Source organism: Tupaia chinensis, unplaced genomic scaffold, assembly GCF_000334495.1.
Source record: "Tupaia chinensis unplaced genomic scaffold, TupChi_1.0 Scaffold144529_1, whole genome shotgun sequence".
NCBI classification, from domain to species: domain Eukaryota; kingdom Metazoa; phylum Chordata; class Mammalia; order Scandentia; family Tupaiidae; genus Tupaia; species Tupaia belangeri.
Genome location: NW_006204388.1, coordinates 2,488,025 through 2,506,302, shown reverse-complemented (window position 1 = coordinate 2,506,302; position 18,278 = coordinate 2,488,025).

The following is an 18,278-nucleotide window of genomic DNA, read 5'->3' as shown; positions in this document are numbered from 1 at the left end:
TATCAGTTGGGTTTCTGGAGGGCCAGAGAATGATACCATCTGCTTCTCATGAGAGTGTTTTGAGGAAGTTAGCTGAAGCTTCAGGAGAAATACATCTGGAGCTATCTTAGAGAGTCCTGCTACACCTTCTACACCATGACCACACTGTCGCTCATTCCTCTCATCAGACAAGGGTAATTTTGCAAAAGTTTTGATCAGACATCATTAGATAATTACCTCACTGTCCTAATTTGGTTTCTTCTAACTTTTATTTTTTTAATCTTAAACATTATATATTTAAAAGGCACTCACTTTCTTTAGTTAATAAGTAAAAAAATATTGTATTGGGGATGGCAGGTGGCAAGGTAGTTAAGCGCAATGGACTCCCACATGAGCAGCTGTGGTTCAAGTCCTGGACCTGGCGACTTGCTTTCTCACTTTCTCTCTTCCTCCCCCTCTCTTTCTCTTGCACTCTGTCCCTCTCTGGCCAAAGTAAAATAAATAAATAAAGGTAAGTAAAGTAATTCTTTAAAAATATATATAAAGAAAGAAAGATTGCATTGGCCTAGTTAAATTCTCAGGATCTGTAGTTCTCTCAGGATGGACTGTTTGGTATCACTGCTTACAAATATATCTTGAAGTTTATAGAAGTTATGTTTAAAAATAAACTTTATTTTTTAAATTTTTATCTTTTAATTTTATTTTCCATGAATTTTTTGATGTCTCCTCATAGATGTAAGAATAAAATAAGACTCTTGAGCTAAGTAATTTTTGAATTTTCATTATCTCTAATTTCTATGACTAAAAAGAATCCATTTTATATTACACAGTATTTACATGTGTTGCCAGTTCAGAGCATTTGAGCTCAACACAACATCCTGAGTGATGAATTACCTTGAAGGCACTTTATTTTGCTTTTGAGAATTCAGAAGTGACTTTAGCTTCTTCCGTGCCTTGGAACCATTTTTAGCTCCATCAATTATCATTATGCTATAGAACTACTGGAGTGTCAGTGAATAGAATTCTGGTTAATAGAAAATTTCTTCCATTTGTAGCCATCTTGTCTTTTGTTTCATTCTTTTCTCTATTCTGCATATCCTGGCATTGCCTCATCCTTCTGTTCTTCCACGCTTCCATTCATTCATCCCTCCTTAAATTATTCATTAAACATTGTCAATATCAAAATCTCAGAATGCTCTCCATCCTTTTGATGGAGATATGGCATCTCTCCTGACCCAGAAAAGTCTCCCAAAGCAGGTTTTACTAAACAGGTCCTAGGAGTAAGAGGCCCAGAGCTCTAAAAATAGGGAGAAAGAGATGTAGAAAAGCTGAGGTATTACAGTCAGAAGACTATTTTAATCATAATCCCCAGAGCAAATCATGAGTTGAAGCCATAAACATCATGCTAAGAATTAGATCCCAAAAGAGGATTTGAAGAAAGGTGTGTTGTCCAGTCTGAGTAAGGGAAAGCAGTTTATGATGGAGAATTTATGGGAGGCTGCCTGAAGTCTGTTTTTATGTTTTCAAGATTTATAGAACAGGTATAGGAACTGGTATTTAGAGGTACTCTACAGTAGGAGAATAAAACGTGATTAAAGAAAAGAAGATCTTGCTATGCTAGAAGTATGAGTCAGACTAGACTAAAAACGCTGTTTTCTTCTTTAAGTTCTTTTCCTGAACTTCCTTTTCTTAGTCTATCCTTGATTTCTTTTGCACAAAGCAATCTATAGCAATGAAGTTCAGGATAAAATACATCCTTTTTTTAACATTTATTTATTTCTTCCATGAGAGAAAGACATAGAGAGAGAGAAAGAGAGAGAACACTCCAACCCGATCCTGATGCTGTGATCTACTCCCGCCCTCCAGCCAACTCCGAATAGTGGACGCATGTGCCCAGCAGACTCAGGAAGTACTACAGACTTGAACTAGGGACCTCATCCTTGAGGATTGTTCCCAAGATTCATGTTTTAGTGCTACACCATCATCTGACTTTTTTTTTTTTATAAAAGCACACAATTGAGCTTTAACATAAATTTAAGTTGTCTGTTTTCATTTAACTTTGTTTCTTCCATTAATTTTTTTTTTCCAGAAAACACAAATATTGGGCAGAAGTGACATTCTTGACACTTTCTCAATAGACAGAAAGCATTGCATTATATGATAATTTAGTGCATTCTTCAGCACAGGGAAATGTATAAGCTCAGTGACTGTAAGAGAGATAGCAAACTAGAAAAATAGTCTACAATTTTTTTTTTATTATTAGTCTTTCTTTGCTATTTCAGCAGACACAGAAAATGATGGTTCAGGTTTATGTAGAGAGGTTCAGAATAAAAGCCAGCAAAGCAGAACCTAGTCAGGCTATCAGGTGGAGAGACACATGGTTACTAACGAAAGAAACTTTCCCAGTTACAGAAATGGGATCTGGATACTCATACCTGCCTCTTCATCAGACACTTGAGCCGTCTGGAGCAGTAGGACAGATGTATCTGGAGATATCCAATAGATATGCTTGATAGGGGAGCACAGAGCATGGCAGCTTAAAATTCTCGAGGAAAACAAGTGGAATCAAGGGAATGGAGATGATTTATAATGTAGGAAGCTCCTTGTAGGATGCGAGTCTTCCTGAAGGAATTCTCTATCAGAACCTAAAGGACTTTTACCCTGCTCGGGCAGATCCTAAGTCTTGAAATTGAGTTCTTTCCTGAATAGGTTAGATTCTCCCTCCTGCCCTGATAATAAAGTTTCTAGCAGTTATAAAAGAAAGAGAGCTATGTTAAATCCAGGACCTGTCTCTCAATTAAAAGGGGGAGTCACTGTGCTTTGCTAATGGATCTAACAATGAATTGCTGAAAAGTGAGACTGCCCAAACTTTCCAGTTCTTTCACCTTTTCCCATGAGCAAGAATCCAATAACGTGGACACATTGGCTGAAGGACTGGCGCACCAATCGCTTTCAACATGAAGTGAGCACCGATTAATTTCCAAGTACACAGTACTGTTGTCAGACCTTTAAACATCCTATACTCGGGCATAATCCTGCCCAGCACCAGGTGTGTCCTTGAGCTCCAAGTTTCATCTCAACGTTATAGAAAAGCATTTCTGTGTTCAGCTGCCCTCATCTAAAACACTCTGATAATTGTACTTAGCTGGGGATTTGTTGAGAAGATTAACACCCATTACAACTATCAGTAAACTATAACTTGCTATAAGATATTTGTTAATCTTGGAGCCCACAGATAGGGTAGCAGTTATAGCTGTACTCCCACAAGGCCAAACGCTGTCTGAGTCCCAGACCCAGTGGCTTGAAACACACTTGGTGTGTGTGCGTGCTTAAGATCCTGGGAGGAGAAGGGAGGAGAGGAATTGCAGCATGGTCATCCCTCTGGGAGGGTGTGTGTGTGTGGGAGGGAGTGATTTCTCACTCTCTCACTGTCTCATCTATTTCTCTCTCTCTGGCAAGTGCACATACCCTAAGGCAAAAACCTCTTTAAAAAAAAGAAAGAAAAGAAAGCAAAGAAAAGATATTTATTCAACTCCATTTTGGCTGCTAACTTACTTAAGACAAGGACAGTCAGCAGAGACTCCCGACCACCTGGCACATTTTAAATATTAAAGGAGTGCTTATGAAATGTGAAGAATTATTGTAATGGTTACTCTTTGGATTGATTTTTGTGCTCCCATATCCTCACGTTTCTGCATGTCCCTTGTGTCTGGTGAACTATTCTATTTTATTCTCAACAAGCAACTTGGAGCTCTGCAGATGTTATACTCAACAACTTGTCAGTCCAATATAGTAGCCATGAGCTGCATATACCTATGGAACACCTAACATGTGGCTAGAGCAACTGAGAAACCAAAAGCTTAAGTTAAAGTAACTCAAATATAAAATTTGACACTAACTTCAGTTTGGAAAAAATTTATTTAGAACATCATGGATATATGAATCACATTTGTCTCTACATTTATGAAATTTAAATACAAATCTTCCTAATGAAAAATTTAGCATCCTAATTAAAATATGCTGTGATTATAGAGACTTAATATGAAAAAATGTCAAAATATTATTCATTATTATAATGAGCTTATGTTGGAACGATAATAGTTTGGACATATTATGTTAATAAATATATTATTATAATTAATTTTTTCTCTTTGGCATTTTTTTATATTTCTAAATGTGGTTGCTAGAAAATTTTAATTGCATATGTATCTTGCATTGTATTTGTTTTTGGTTGTTGGTTTTTGCTAGAGGGAATGTGAGTTCACTAGAGATAGAGAAATGGAGAAAGAGAAAGCACCTCTCACTGGGAATAGTTATGTCACAGTCCCCTCTCCATCTTTCCTGTCGTTCAATATTTGGGCACATACACACATGAACTTGGTGTATTTCTTAAGTCACTGGGTTGGGACTCAAACCATGCAGTTGGCCATGTGAGATCTGGCTGCCTTAATCACCTGGCTACAGGTCTAGCCCTCTTGCATCATACTTGTATTGAGTGACTGCTTCATGAGAATCTCCACTAATGGCCAGTTGTTTCCACTTTTAATCAATATCCTGAAATTAAATTTCAACTTGAGTCTATTTGAGGTAATAATGATGATAACTACTACAACAAAGATTGTGTCTTTTGGGTTTTTAATTGTCTGGGGAGTGTGTGCACTTACCAGAGAGAGATGGTGAGGCAGAGAAACTGAGAGAGAGAAAGCAGCCCTCCATGGGGGATGGTTACACCACAATCCAGTCTTCTCCATAGAGATAATATCTATATCTACTTGGATAAAATTTTAGAGTTTATAGTGTTCTTACCCGGAACATTATATAGACACTGTAAATCAATGTGATGTGCTGTAGGACTTATGGCTGCTCTGAGAAGTGTGAAGTGACGTACTGAAATTTCCTATCCCATCATTGGTAGGGCTGCTAGCAGAACCTTATACTGATCCCGAGGGCTTTCCCACCTGCCTCACTGAACTTTTCCTGCTTGTATTGCCTGTGATGTCTTTAAAAATATGTCCTTTTAATTTATTGTATATTAAGCATAGTTATATATATTTAATTGAGCTCAGCTGTTGTATAATGCACACTAGTAACCAATGGTTAAGATTTATAACTGAGCCTTTACTAGGTCTTTTCCCCAGTGATTTCCTTTTCCCCATAAAAATACAAGAAGGTGGAATCAGCAGTTAGCGTAATGGCTATGTCTCTGGACTCCCACGTACTCGACCACAGTTCAAGTCCTCAATCTGGTGGCTTAAACTCACGCCGGGCGTGTGTACGTGCATGCCCAAGATCCCAAGAGGAGAATGGAGGAGAAGGGATTGCAGCATGGCTACCCCCCACTTGGGGGTGATTTCTCGCTTTCTATCTTTCTTTCTCTCTCTGTCTTTCTGGTGAGCGCATGTGCCCTATAGCAAAAACCTCTCAAAATAAATAAGTAAATAAATAAAAATACAAGAAGGTCTAAATTCTGGCACTAGACATTTTATTAACTCTCTGGAATGAATTTTCCACTCAGGTCCTGTCAGAACATGTAAGTGATGGAGACCTGGATTTCCTTCAGTTTACCAAAGTGTTGCATGACTGTCAGTGTATCTGTCTGCTAATAGATAATTGACCACGTTGCAGAATGTAGTCTGAGACATGTCTATGTGATTTGCTAATATATGAAAATTTTTGAGATGGGTATGTAGAAGAATAATTTTCTTGGCATCTTTTCTCATCATCTCTAGGAATAACTTAATGACCAGAAGTAGCAGTCAACTCATAAATGGAGAGAATTAAAAAGGAAAAGCACTGCTACAAAGTAGGGCAACAGATGATCAAAGCAGATTCCATTAACGTGTGTTCAATACCTCCCATGTGCTGGAAGCTTTTATCATCTCATTTTATTTAAACATAAAATAGCCTCTTGGGAAAGATATTATTACCATTTTACAACTAAAGGCCAAGAGTGGCAAATAGTAAAATGGATCTAATTCTGAGCCTATTGCTATGGCTCAATCTCTTTAATTTTCCTTCTGTCTAGAAAGTGACAATTGTGATTCATTGCAATAAGCACTAAGCTTTAAATCAAAATTATATCCAATTATAGGCATAAATTTAAGATTATATTATAGTCAGGATTGAAAAATACTTGCAGTGTTTAAATTACATACACAATATTAATCCCTACCCAATATTTTTGTGCATTCTACTTATTTATTCAAGAGGTGATTTTATTCATTCAACAAGTGATTGCTGATTGCCAAACTCTGTATTAAATCCTTTGATTTTGGAAAGCCCACTGAACTTTGTCTGTAAAATTACATTATCACCAATACCTGTTTAATGGCATTCATTTCTATTTTTTATTACTAATGATGCAACATTCAGAGTTAGAGTGGAGAAATACTGTTACCTGTCATGACTGCAGACATGGAAGCAATGGACCCCTCAGTGGCCAGACGACCTCAGCCAGAAGACATAGTGTCAGTTTAGGAAACACCCCCTTCCTCATCTCCACATTATATCTACAGCTTCAATCTGTGACATCTAAGAACTCCTCTCCATCCCCATCGATGTTGTTTTGTGTAGCTTCTCAGCCTGTTTGAACAAGCAGTGGTGATAATCTTTTAGCTTGTTCACTGATTCCAACTTGAACCTGCTTTTTATAATGTTGTCAGTCAGAGCCCCATAGCATGGGCTCAAAGATGAATTCCTGCCTCTCTAGCTGCTTCCCACCCAGCCCACTCACCCCTGCATTTCAGGTACACTCAACTACACACTTTCCCACACAAGCCAGACTGATCATGTTTCTACTGTACCCATGCCCTTTCTCTGCTTCTTCGCCTACTAGCTCTTACTAATCTTTCAGAAGTTATCTCAACAGTCACTTTTAGCATATACTTCAACACCTCTTACCTTTAGCTTTACTTAGGTTAAACCAACCAATCTGTCATTCCTGTTATCCTTAAATAACCATAAAATGTGATGCTACTGTGGCACTGCAAATACCTAACTTCACTTTTTTATTTACACAAGAATCATACCCTACTAAGTTACATGCTCCTTGGACTGGAGAGGCATGATTTATTCAGCTTCAGAACCTGCACACAGTAGGCGCTCAGTATGTTTACTGAAAAGTGAATTAACAATTATCTTGTCGTGGCTTAAAATCTTTCATTGGATGCCCGTTGTATATAAAATCTGAACTCATTTCAGTGTTAAACCAGACTCTTCCTCATAAGATTCTTACATAATGTAGAGTCTCAGCCCTTGCTATAGCCGTATATTTATTCATCATTCTATATTAAATTGTAAGCAATTCCCCAACAGGTTAAAGTTTTGAGCTTCCACACCTTGACTCATCCAAGTTCACAGATGAACTATTTCAGGGTCTGGTAAGTCACATCGTCCCTGCACTAAGGGCCAGATGAGAAAGGGCTTGTGGGAGCTCTTTGTTTCCTATGGATCTAAAGAGACCGGGTATACCAAAATGTAGGCCAATCTTTAAAATCAAAATCTAAAATGTTTCCGAACCATTTTATATACTGCGGGCCTTGCCAATTCTGTCCCTCTCCAGCTGAAATGATCTAATACTTCCCTGCCCTCCACTCCTACGTGCTCCTTGGTGCTCAGGTCTTTTTGTGAATGCACATGACTCTACCTGTTTTCTAACCCTGCCTCTAGAAGCATTACAAAGTTCTGGCTGGAATCTTAGGTTGTAAGTATGACCCACTTTAACCATCTCATCTCAACTACCATCCTATCTTCATGACTGCCTGGTGGAAGCAAGGTGGGTAGGCCATTTCATTCTCCATGAAATGTGTGAGTGCTCGGAAAAGTGTTTTCCAGGAACCAGCAGTTAGCGTAATGGCTATGTCGCTGGACTCCCACGTAGTTGACTGCAGTTTGCTTCCCAGACCCGGTGGCTTAAAACTCACGCCGGATGCGTGTGCGTGCATACCCAAGATCCCAAGAAGAGAATGGAGGAGAAGGGATTGCGGCGTGACCATCCCCCCTGGGGGGTGATTTCTCGCTTTCTGTCTCTATGTCTGTCTGTCTGTCTGGCGAGTGCACGCGCCCTATAGCAAAAATCTCTCCAAATAATTAAATAAATAAATAAATTAAAAAAATAAAATAAAATGTGTTTTCCAAGAGAAAAGACTGAGTGAGCTTTCTGCAAATCCCGATCACTTAGTGAACTCACTTGACTTTCCCTGTTCTATGTCGGCAGGAGCCGGCACACAGAAGCAACAGCATTTCCCCTGCTGATAGCTTGTAATTAAATGCTTTGTGAAGCGTTTGGGGACATTCAGTTAGGTGAAAAATGTCACAGAAATGAAGGTTGCCTTTGCCTTTATTCTTTAATCTGAGGGGTCTGTGTCCTAACATTCATTCAGTAATTTTTTTTTCTCCTAAGTACTGATTGTTTCCCAAGAAGCCTGTGCTAGACATTTAGGTAGGGAAATTTTGTTTTACGCATTAAGAAATCTCTAATACCTATATCGGCTGCAAAGGACAACCCATTAATTTCACAGTAGAGCAATGGCTATCCATTCATCTGTTCTCATTTCTATTCTCTAATATTACCTGGTAGGTCAGGAACAGGCAAAGTTCCAGCTCAACCTAGTTTCTAGCTGACTGCTTTTTCTTTCTCTTTCTTTCTTTTTCTTTTCTTCTTCTTTTTTTTTTTTCTTTTTTTGGAGAGGTTTTTGCAATAGGGCACGTGCACTCGCCAGATAGACAGAGACAGAGACAGGAAGTGAGAAATCACTTCCCGAGGGGGGGGATGGCCACACCACAATCCCTTCTCCTCCATTCTCCTCTCAGGATCTTGGGCACGCACACACATGCACCAGGTGTGAGTTTAAGTCACTGGGTCCGGGATTCAAACTGTGGTCGACTGCATGGGAGTCCAGTGATGCAACCATTATGCCAACTGCTGGTCCCAGCTGACTGCTTTTTTTCACAACACCTCTCTGCTTACCTCTTTCTCAGAGCTAGTAACAGCAAAACCAGGGACTATATAATAAGCTCTATTGGGAACCAGCAGTTAGCGTAATGGCTATGTCGCTGGACTCCCACGTAGTCGACCGCGGTTCACGTCCCAGACCCGGTGGCTTAAAACTCACGCTGGGCGCATGTGCATGCGTGCCCAAATCCCGTGAGGAGAATGGAGGAGAAGGGATTGCAGCGTGACCATCCTCCCTGAGGGGTGATTTCTCGCTTTCTGTCTCTATGTCTCTCTCTGTCTGTCTGGCGAGTGTACATGCCCTATAGCGAAAATCTCTCCAAAAAAAAAAAAAAAAAAGAGGCTCTATCTCTATCATGTTATGTGAGCTTTAGTTAGAACCTGTGTCTAATGTACCATGGATAAGCTCTGAGTCACAGTGTGACTCAACTTTTACATCACATTAATGCCTTCATTTGCAGAGGACAAGACAAGTACCTGGTTTCTTTGCCTATTCTATTTGCATGATAAGACAATGATCTTTCCTGTAATTTGAACTGCCATAATACCTGTACAGCTTTTATTGGCTGATTGTCCTCCCCTTAGTGCCATCTTGCTTTTCTGTCCAAGACAATGAGATGTACAGTGCTGTCCTGGGAACAGCACCACCCACTGGATTATATTCGCTTCTTGCCACTTACACAGCCGGCCTCTCAGTCCCGATGTGACATTCCCCTTGCCTTCTCATTCCCTGGGAACAGGTACCGACATCTGTCCAAACAATGCCAGGGCAGGACTGAGTTCCATGGAGCCAGGCTCTGTTTCCATTAATTCTAGTTTCTTCCCTCTTCTGGCTGTCCTTGTTTCCCATCGCCATTCAGTGAGGTTACTCTGGTTATGACAGGTCCCAGCTTAGAATAGTCATCTATCTTTTTCCATGGAAAATGTATTCCCATTTGAATGTCAATTTTATCTTAGATTTTTTAAATTGCTAGCTGAATATTCTTCACTTTGCAGACCTGAGCATATTTATAACTATGTTCAAAATTTAAAAAACTCCTACCCATCACTTATCATATTGTTACATTTTATGTTGGAAAGAATATTTTAAGAACCAATACATACACACACAAAAAATATATGCTGCTTGTTTATATTTAACATAAATAAAATATATATTTATAATATAATATTTCTAATATATATTACAATCTATTGGAAAATTTAGTGAAAGAGAAGACATAAACTCTTTAGTCTTAAATATATGGCAATCTTCTTTCATAAAAGCAATTTTTAGTATTTTCCCTTATTGAAGGACTACAATATCAAAAGCCTGAGCACACCACAGTATATATGAAATATAAAGTACAGCCAACAATGTTCCAGGAATTCAAAGAAAAAGAAAATAAGGGACAAGTCTTTGCTTTGCCACAGGAGGCAGACAAAATTCATGACAATGCTTAATTATACCCTTCGCATTGACTCAGCCCAGATGCCATAGTGAGAATGATGTTCCCTACAAACTATTTCATCTAGAAATAATATTCTCTTCTTCTACTATTTAGGAGATGCAATAGCTACCAATTCATAGAGGAGGGCACTGATGATGCCTCCATTTGGCAGTAATCAAATGCCCACTACATTCTTAAATGTCAGATTGGAAGTTGTCAAAGGATACCGTGTTTTCTGATTATACTAGATAGTAAATCACCATGGGTCATTTGACCCAGCAAGAAGATGGCACTATTCCACAAACAAATTTGAAACGAAGTTAATGAGGTGAGATGTTCTGAATCATTTGATATTTAATAACATGCTCCCTAATAAAATGGCTGTGTCACACTTTGGTCAATGATGGACCAGTTTTACAGTGGTGGTCCCATCAAATTTTGATAGGTTACATACCTTATAGGCCAGGTGCACAGTAGGTTATAACATCTAGGTTTATGTAACTAATACATTCTGTGATGTGTATACAATGACAAAATTGCCTAATGATGCACTTCTCAGAACAAAACCTTGTTGTTAAGTGACATGACTGCATATAGACTTTACTTGAAGAAGTATAATTGTCTATTGCATAGTCTACAGTATTAAAGATTTTGGAGGCCAGCAGGTAGAAATGGTTAAGATGCTGGACTCCCACATGGTTGAGTCCCAGACCCCGATAGCTTGAAAATCACACAGAGCATGTGTGCCCAAAATCTCTAAAGGAGACCAGAGAAGAAGGGGTTGTAGCATAGCCATCCCCCCTGGGGTGTGATTTCTGACCCACTGTCTCTCTTTTTCTTTTTCTCTTTGTCTCTCTGCAGCAAGTGCATGCACACTATGGGGAAAAAAAGATTTTGTGTGATTATAAAACACTCAACTTTTTTCAACCTCAGTTTCTAGGCCTAAGTGGCTAATAATATCCAATAGTTCATATGGTTATTGTGAACATTGGATTGAGACAATGCATGTGAAACATCTAATAGGACTATGACAAATAACAATCAATAAATATTATTAACTTTGTTGTTTTCTTACACGTGAAATTTTAGGAGATTTTGACAGTAGTCCTCTCTACAAGCAGTGTTGTGTCTCTATTCTTTTCTTTCTTTTTTTTTTTTTTTTAATGAGAGATTTTTGCTATAGGAGGCATATGCTTGCCAGAAAGACAGAGAGACAGAGAGACAGAAAGCAAGAACTCACCCACCAGGGGGGATGGCAATGCTGCAATCCCTTCTCCATTCTCCTCTGGGAATCTTGGGCACGCATGCACACACCCAGTTTAAGCCACTGGGTTCAGGACTTGTACCGCGGTTGACCACATGGGAGTCCAGCAACATAGCTATTATGCCAAGTACTGATCTCAGCAGTGCTGTATCTCAAAAACAAGTCTGGCTTAGTGGACCTACCACTGTATTGACTATATCTTCTAGATTAACCCTCCAGTATGAATTTGGTTTCAAATAATCCTGGCTGCTTTCACATTAGCCAGTGTCATATAATACTATAATGAAAATGATAATGCCTGCCACTTACTAATATGTATGTGTTATCATTACACCTAAAAGTTTTCTTGAAAAGTGGGAATTTATCCCCTCATTTTGCAAATAAAAAAGCTTAGACACCATTCAATTAGAAGACATATCCAATGATATACAGCTAGAAAGTACCAAAGCTGGTAGCTGAGTAGTTGGGCAGGTTCCCAAGCACATTGCATTTTACATTTCCATCACAGCACATGGTCTCTGTCTTGTTTTCTCATTTATCTCCCTCACCAGTCTATGTGACAGGACATATGTTATCTTTAGACTATTATCTTTACTGCAAGACACAGTTAAAGGCATAGAGTAGATTATAAATAATTTCATGAAGGAAGAGAAACTATTCAGCCTAAGTAAATATGTAATTCATTTTGGCTCAATAAATGCCTTGAAAAATAGTACAATAGCCCAGTAAAATTGTCATTATAGAACTACAAACCCAAATAGTAGTGGTTATGGTATTTATAGCTCACCTAAAATCAGTTGTTGTTCTCCCCCAAGAGATGTGCAATAAACTTGGGGACTCTATATGTGCAATGCTTAAAATATTCCAAGACTGAGCATAATGAGCTAAGAGTGATGCAAAGTTTGTTGGTTGTGCACTTGGATTCTACTTTGGGTGGTCATAAATCTTTCTATGGGGGAGATGATATTTGACTTGGACTTGGAATGATGAGCAGAATTTCAGTAGGTGACAAGTCAAATGGTATTTTGAACAGGGAGAGATGTATTATGAGCAAAACTGAAAGGATAATTTTTATGCATAAAGTTTGTACTTAGTGATAATTTAGGCTGGATCAAGAACCTTCTACAAATCCAGAAGTGACTTATGCTTTTTCATTGAAACCCAAACTAACCACAGAAGCTAGATATTTATAATTCATCTTCAAGAGTCAGAAGCAGTGGTCAACTTTTATCAACAAATAAGTTTACCTAAAAAAAAAAAAGTACATTTATGTCTGCCTTTGCAAGACATGACAGGGAGAAGTCAGCTATTACCCTTGACTTGTGTAGAACTGAGTGTGAATTAATGGGAAGGAACAGTAAAAGATGAGCCCAAGGAGAAGGAAAGGAGGGAGATCAAAGAAATCCTTGAAGTGTTAATTGAAATCACTGAAAAGGAGATAACCTAAAACTGAAAGGAAGATGATCTGCTATAAATAGCATTTGAATGCAGAATATTAGAAGGTCAGTAGATGGGACTTGAAGAGGTGAAAATTACATATACATTCAGACTAAGAAATATGACTGTGTGATAAATTCAGAGACTGATAAGACGAATCCAGAATTAAGAGATAAATTTTCACTCTGTAGGTTAAACTAGTTAAATAGAAAGAGTATGGATAAAACCAGCTTACCGCAGAAGTAATTAGAGAATAAAATGACTCCCAGAACAAAGCAGGAAGAGAAGAGAGATGGATTCATAAGATTGAATACAAAGGAAAATGTACGACCTGTGGAAAATGCATGTGGACATTTGCATGTTATCTATAACTCTTGCTGATTGCATAACCTTGGGCAAGTCGCTTAATGTCCTTGAGCTTTAGTTGCCACATCAGTTTAATTGCTACGATTATATCCTAAGAGACAGTATAGGAGTGCAGGCTCCAGAACCAGACTCCCTGGGTTCAAATCCTAGCTCTGCCATTTTCCATCTGTGAACTTTGAGTGAGATAATTAATCACTTAACTTCATTTTCTGAAAGACATAAATAATGGCTTATGTGTCACAATTTTTATAAAAATAATTTCCAGGGAGTAAAGGTAAAAATTATCGAAACTTTTGAGAGTGGTATAGAATAATTAGGTAGGATTTTTCTTTTAAACAAGAAACAGACTCTAATTCATAAAGAGAAAGATTGATAAAGTTGATTATATTAAAATTAATTACAAAAGATGCAGTAAAGAGAGTGAAAAAAGTGTAAACAGGGAGAAGAATCAGTAACTTAACAAAATAGGAAACATCAATATTCAGAAGTAAAAAATTTACAAATAAATAAGATAAAATGTAATCAATCCAATAAACCAATAGGGAAAAATAGGAGTTATTAATCACATTCAAGATAGTGATTTCTTGAGATAGTTCAAGACAAAAAAGAGATGCATATTGTATTTCTTAAGCTGAGTGTTAAACTTAAGTATTCATCTTATCTTTAGTCACATTTTATACACTTTTTTTTTTTTGAGAGGATTTTGCTATAAGGCAAATGCACTCACCAGAAAGACAGAGAAAGACAGAGCGACAGAAAGCGAGAAATCACCCCCCAGGGGGTATGGCCACACCACAATACCTTCTCCTCCATTCTCCTCACCGAATCTTGGGCACGCAACACACGCGCCCGGCGTGAGTTTTAAGCCACTGGGTCTGAGACATGAACCACGGTCAACTACATGGGAGTCCAGCGACATAGCCATTATGCTCACTGCTGGTCCCACATTTTATATACTTTTTGTAAACAATATTAATTTCTCAGAATATGCTTTAAAATGCAGATTTCAGTAAATACTATTTCATGAGGTTGTGATAAAGACAAACAAGTTATTTAGAGCAGTGTTTAGAACATAAACCAATAAGGAATATGAGTTATTAACACATTCAAGATAGAAAATAACAGGTATCTAATTAATGTTAATTATTATTATCATTATACTAAAATATTATAGATGCTATAGACACATAACATAATTTTATGTTATTATTTTTTTATGAAAGCATAAGTTAATAGAGAGAAAGTGGTCTGCATCAGACCAGAACAGAAAAGATACATTTTTTTTTTTTGAGAGATTTTTGCTATAGGGCACATGTGCTTGCCAGAGAGACAGAGAAAGAAAGTGAGAAACTATCCCCTGGGTGGATGGTCACCCCACAATCCCTTATCCATTCTTCTCTCTGGATTTTGAACACCCACAAACACACAGCAGTTTCAAGCCACGGGGTATTGGACTGTAGTTGGCCATGTGGGCATCCAGGGTCTAAACCACTACACCACCTGCTGGCTCCCAGAGGAAAGCGATTTAAGGGAAGATGTGAATTTCCACTTAGCAGGGTTCCCTCTGCAGTGGAGGTGGTTCATCACAAGATTGTAAGTCTGTTATACAGCCTTTATGGTACTTTGCTCTTACTATCTAGTTTACATGATAATTGTATAGTTTACCATACAGCTGTTCTCAGAATATAATGTATAAATCAAACAATATAACTATTCTACTTCTTTGGTTACTTTTATCTCTTTTAATTTATTTATAGAGAAACATTCTATTTTGTGCCTCAAACTCTTGTGACTTCAGTGTACATCTTAGCCTTCTCAATTCAGAGAGCATCAATAAAATTGTGTTTCTAGACCAATGAAGCGAAGAACCTGGGGCCTAATCCAGCCTCTGGGATAAAGTCTGACCTAGAATAGCCCAGCAGACCCCTCTATGATCATTCCTTAACTGTAAAAGAACGAAACAAAAAAGAAAAAAAAAAAGCTTTTATGAGAATGTTTTTAGAGTTCTAAACAGTAATGCTGAAATTATAAATAAATGGCATCTTTTGAGATCATTTTTATGTACTCAAATGGTCACCTGGAGTTGTTATCTGAAGAAGAGTTCAGAAACATGGTTCAGAGAATGTGTGTTAACCACACATTATATAGTGTAAATGATACTTCCAACAGACAATTTCATTTGGAGAAAAGATTCTAGATTATTAATCACAGGGAAGGGGGGCGGCGGCATATGCTAGTTGTGAGCTAAAAAGTGATGGGCAAGCACTGATTATCAAACCAAGCAGGAGAGAGAGAGTGTGTGTGTGTGTATTTAGAAAGACATCAAATGTCAGGACAAAATCCACAACTGTTATTAAGACAGGATGAAGCCTAGTTTGGACATAGATGCTCCTTATAAATGTGAAATAGAGAAGTGTCCCACGGAGTTGAGCACTTGTTCTGCATAGAGCATAGAGCGTGAAATATGTGGTGCCTCCATCCACTTCTGGGCTCTAAGTTTAGAAATAAACAAATGAGATCAGAGAAACCGTGCACTTAGGTATGATCTGTACACGAATATGATTACACAATTTGGATTTGAATGCCTGTGCTTCATAGGTCAGTCAGTATTAGCAAAAGTGAGAAATAAGCACCAAGGGAATTGTTAGAGCTTATGTAAGTAGGTATTGTAAACTAAGTGAGAGACACTGTGTTTTCTGACCATAATACGATAGTTGTTGAAATTAATTTCTCAAAAGCTAGGAAATTTGACAGAGATAAATAGAAACAGATCAAATTCCCATTAGAGACAATACATTATTCTTAATAGTGAGCAGGTTGATAAATAGGAGAGCAGGCACTCTCTCTCTCATAATATCCAAGGGTGTAGCACTTGGTAACAAATGATAAAAACCAAGCTCTTAAGAGAAGGAATAAAGCCCAAAATTCTAAACCTATGTGCAGGAATTAGGAAGGTCCCGTAGATCATTTTAAATGTAAAGGAATTGGATAAGGGACTGATCTCATAGCCTGGTGGTTAAGGGAGCTAGACCCCACATGTTCCACCACAGTCCAAATCCCAATCCTGGTGGTTTTGGTAAACATTCCAGGCACTGTGTGTGCAGGCCCAAAACCCAACTAGAGAGAGAAATTGAGAAAGAACTGCAGCCTGATCATGGCCCATTGGGAGCTGCTTTCTCCCTCTCCTTTTCCTCTTTCTTGCTGTTTCTCAGGTACTTGTTTTTAAAGGAAGAGGAAGAAAGAAAGTGGAGAAAGATATATATTCCACCAAAAGTAAATGAGGCAACAGTGATTACTCCAAGTTGATGAGGAAAGAGAGAAGATAGAATGATAGATTTTATATTATATATATATATATATATCTATATACATCACGTGGCCAGCTCTGTGGTTTAAGTCCTGGACCCAGAGGCCTGAGAACCACACCAGGTGCATGTGTATACTTAATCAAAATCCTGAGAGGAGAATAGAGTGGGAATTACGGTGTATCCATACCCTCTGGGGAGTGATTTCTCACTTTGCCTCTCTCTCTGTCTCTCTGCAGTGAGCACACAAACCCTATGGCAAAAATCTTGAAAAAGAGAGAAAAATGGATAAGATAATAATTCATTTTGGAATAGTTACAGGAGAAAGACAAGGCATACAGAACCATTCATTCATTCAATCAGTCACTATCATAGTCCTTATTGGACCCCCACCCAAAATTTGCTTTGGATATAAGAATGATGAACACACACACACACACACACACACACACACACACAAACAGATCCTACATACTCACATATACACACAAGAGACTGTGAAAATATTAATTATTGATATAATGAAGTTTTCTGGGAGCACAAAGTGCCCTTCCCAAGCTAGATGCCCTTCCCACCTGCAGCAACAGAGAGAGCAGCTGAGCCTTTTGATTAGTTTGCTCAGATATTTCATAGAAAGCATTGGGCCCTAGATATGGACCATGGAAAGAAGATGAAATTTTGTCTTTTATTGTCAGACACCACAAGTACTTGCAAGAGAGAGAGAGAGAGAGAAGAGAGAGAGAAAGAGTCCCAGAATGAGGTAAGGTCACACAGCAATTTTTTCCTTCTTATCAAGATTTTAGGCATACGTATGCTTAGCATTTATTTATTTATTTATTTATTGGAGAGGTTTTTTCGCTATAGGGCGTGTGCGCTCGCCAGACAGACAGAGACAGAGAGACAGAAAGCGAGAAATCACCCCCCAGGGGGGATGGTCACGCCGCAATCCCTTCTCCTCCATTCTCCTCTCAGGATCTTGGGCATGCATGCACACACGCCCGGTGTGAAGTTTTAAGCCACCGGGTCCGGGATGCGTACTGCGGTTGACTACTTGGGAGTCCAGCGACATAGCCATTACGCTAACTGCTGGTTCCCGGCTTAGCATTTTTTTTAAGTTGCTGGGGTCAAGGATTCAAACTGTGACCCACCCCATTCAACCATATGAGATTCAGCTCCCAATGCACAGTGCTTAACTACCGTGTTATGGAACCAGCTTAAGGAGATAAGGTACTTATTTTTTTCAAATTATTTATTTCATTTTATTTGTTGTTATTATTATTTTTATTTGGTCAGAGAGAGAGAAATGGAAAGTGAGAAAGCAAGCCACCAGGTCTGGGCCTCAAACTGTGGTCAGCCACGTGGGAGTCCAGCACCTTAGCCACCACCCTACCCACCAGCCCCAAGATAAGGTATTTCTACAACTTTAACAGATAGTAGAGTGTTGGGGGATTTTGAGAAATTAGAAGATGACCTTATATACATGTCTAATGGTGTGATTCTTTTGCTTCTATATTGAGAATAGAGCAGAGAACAAGAGTAAAAGC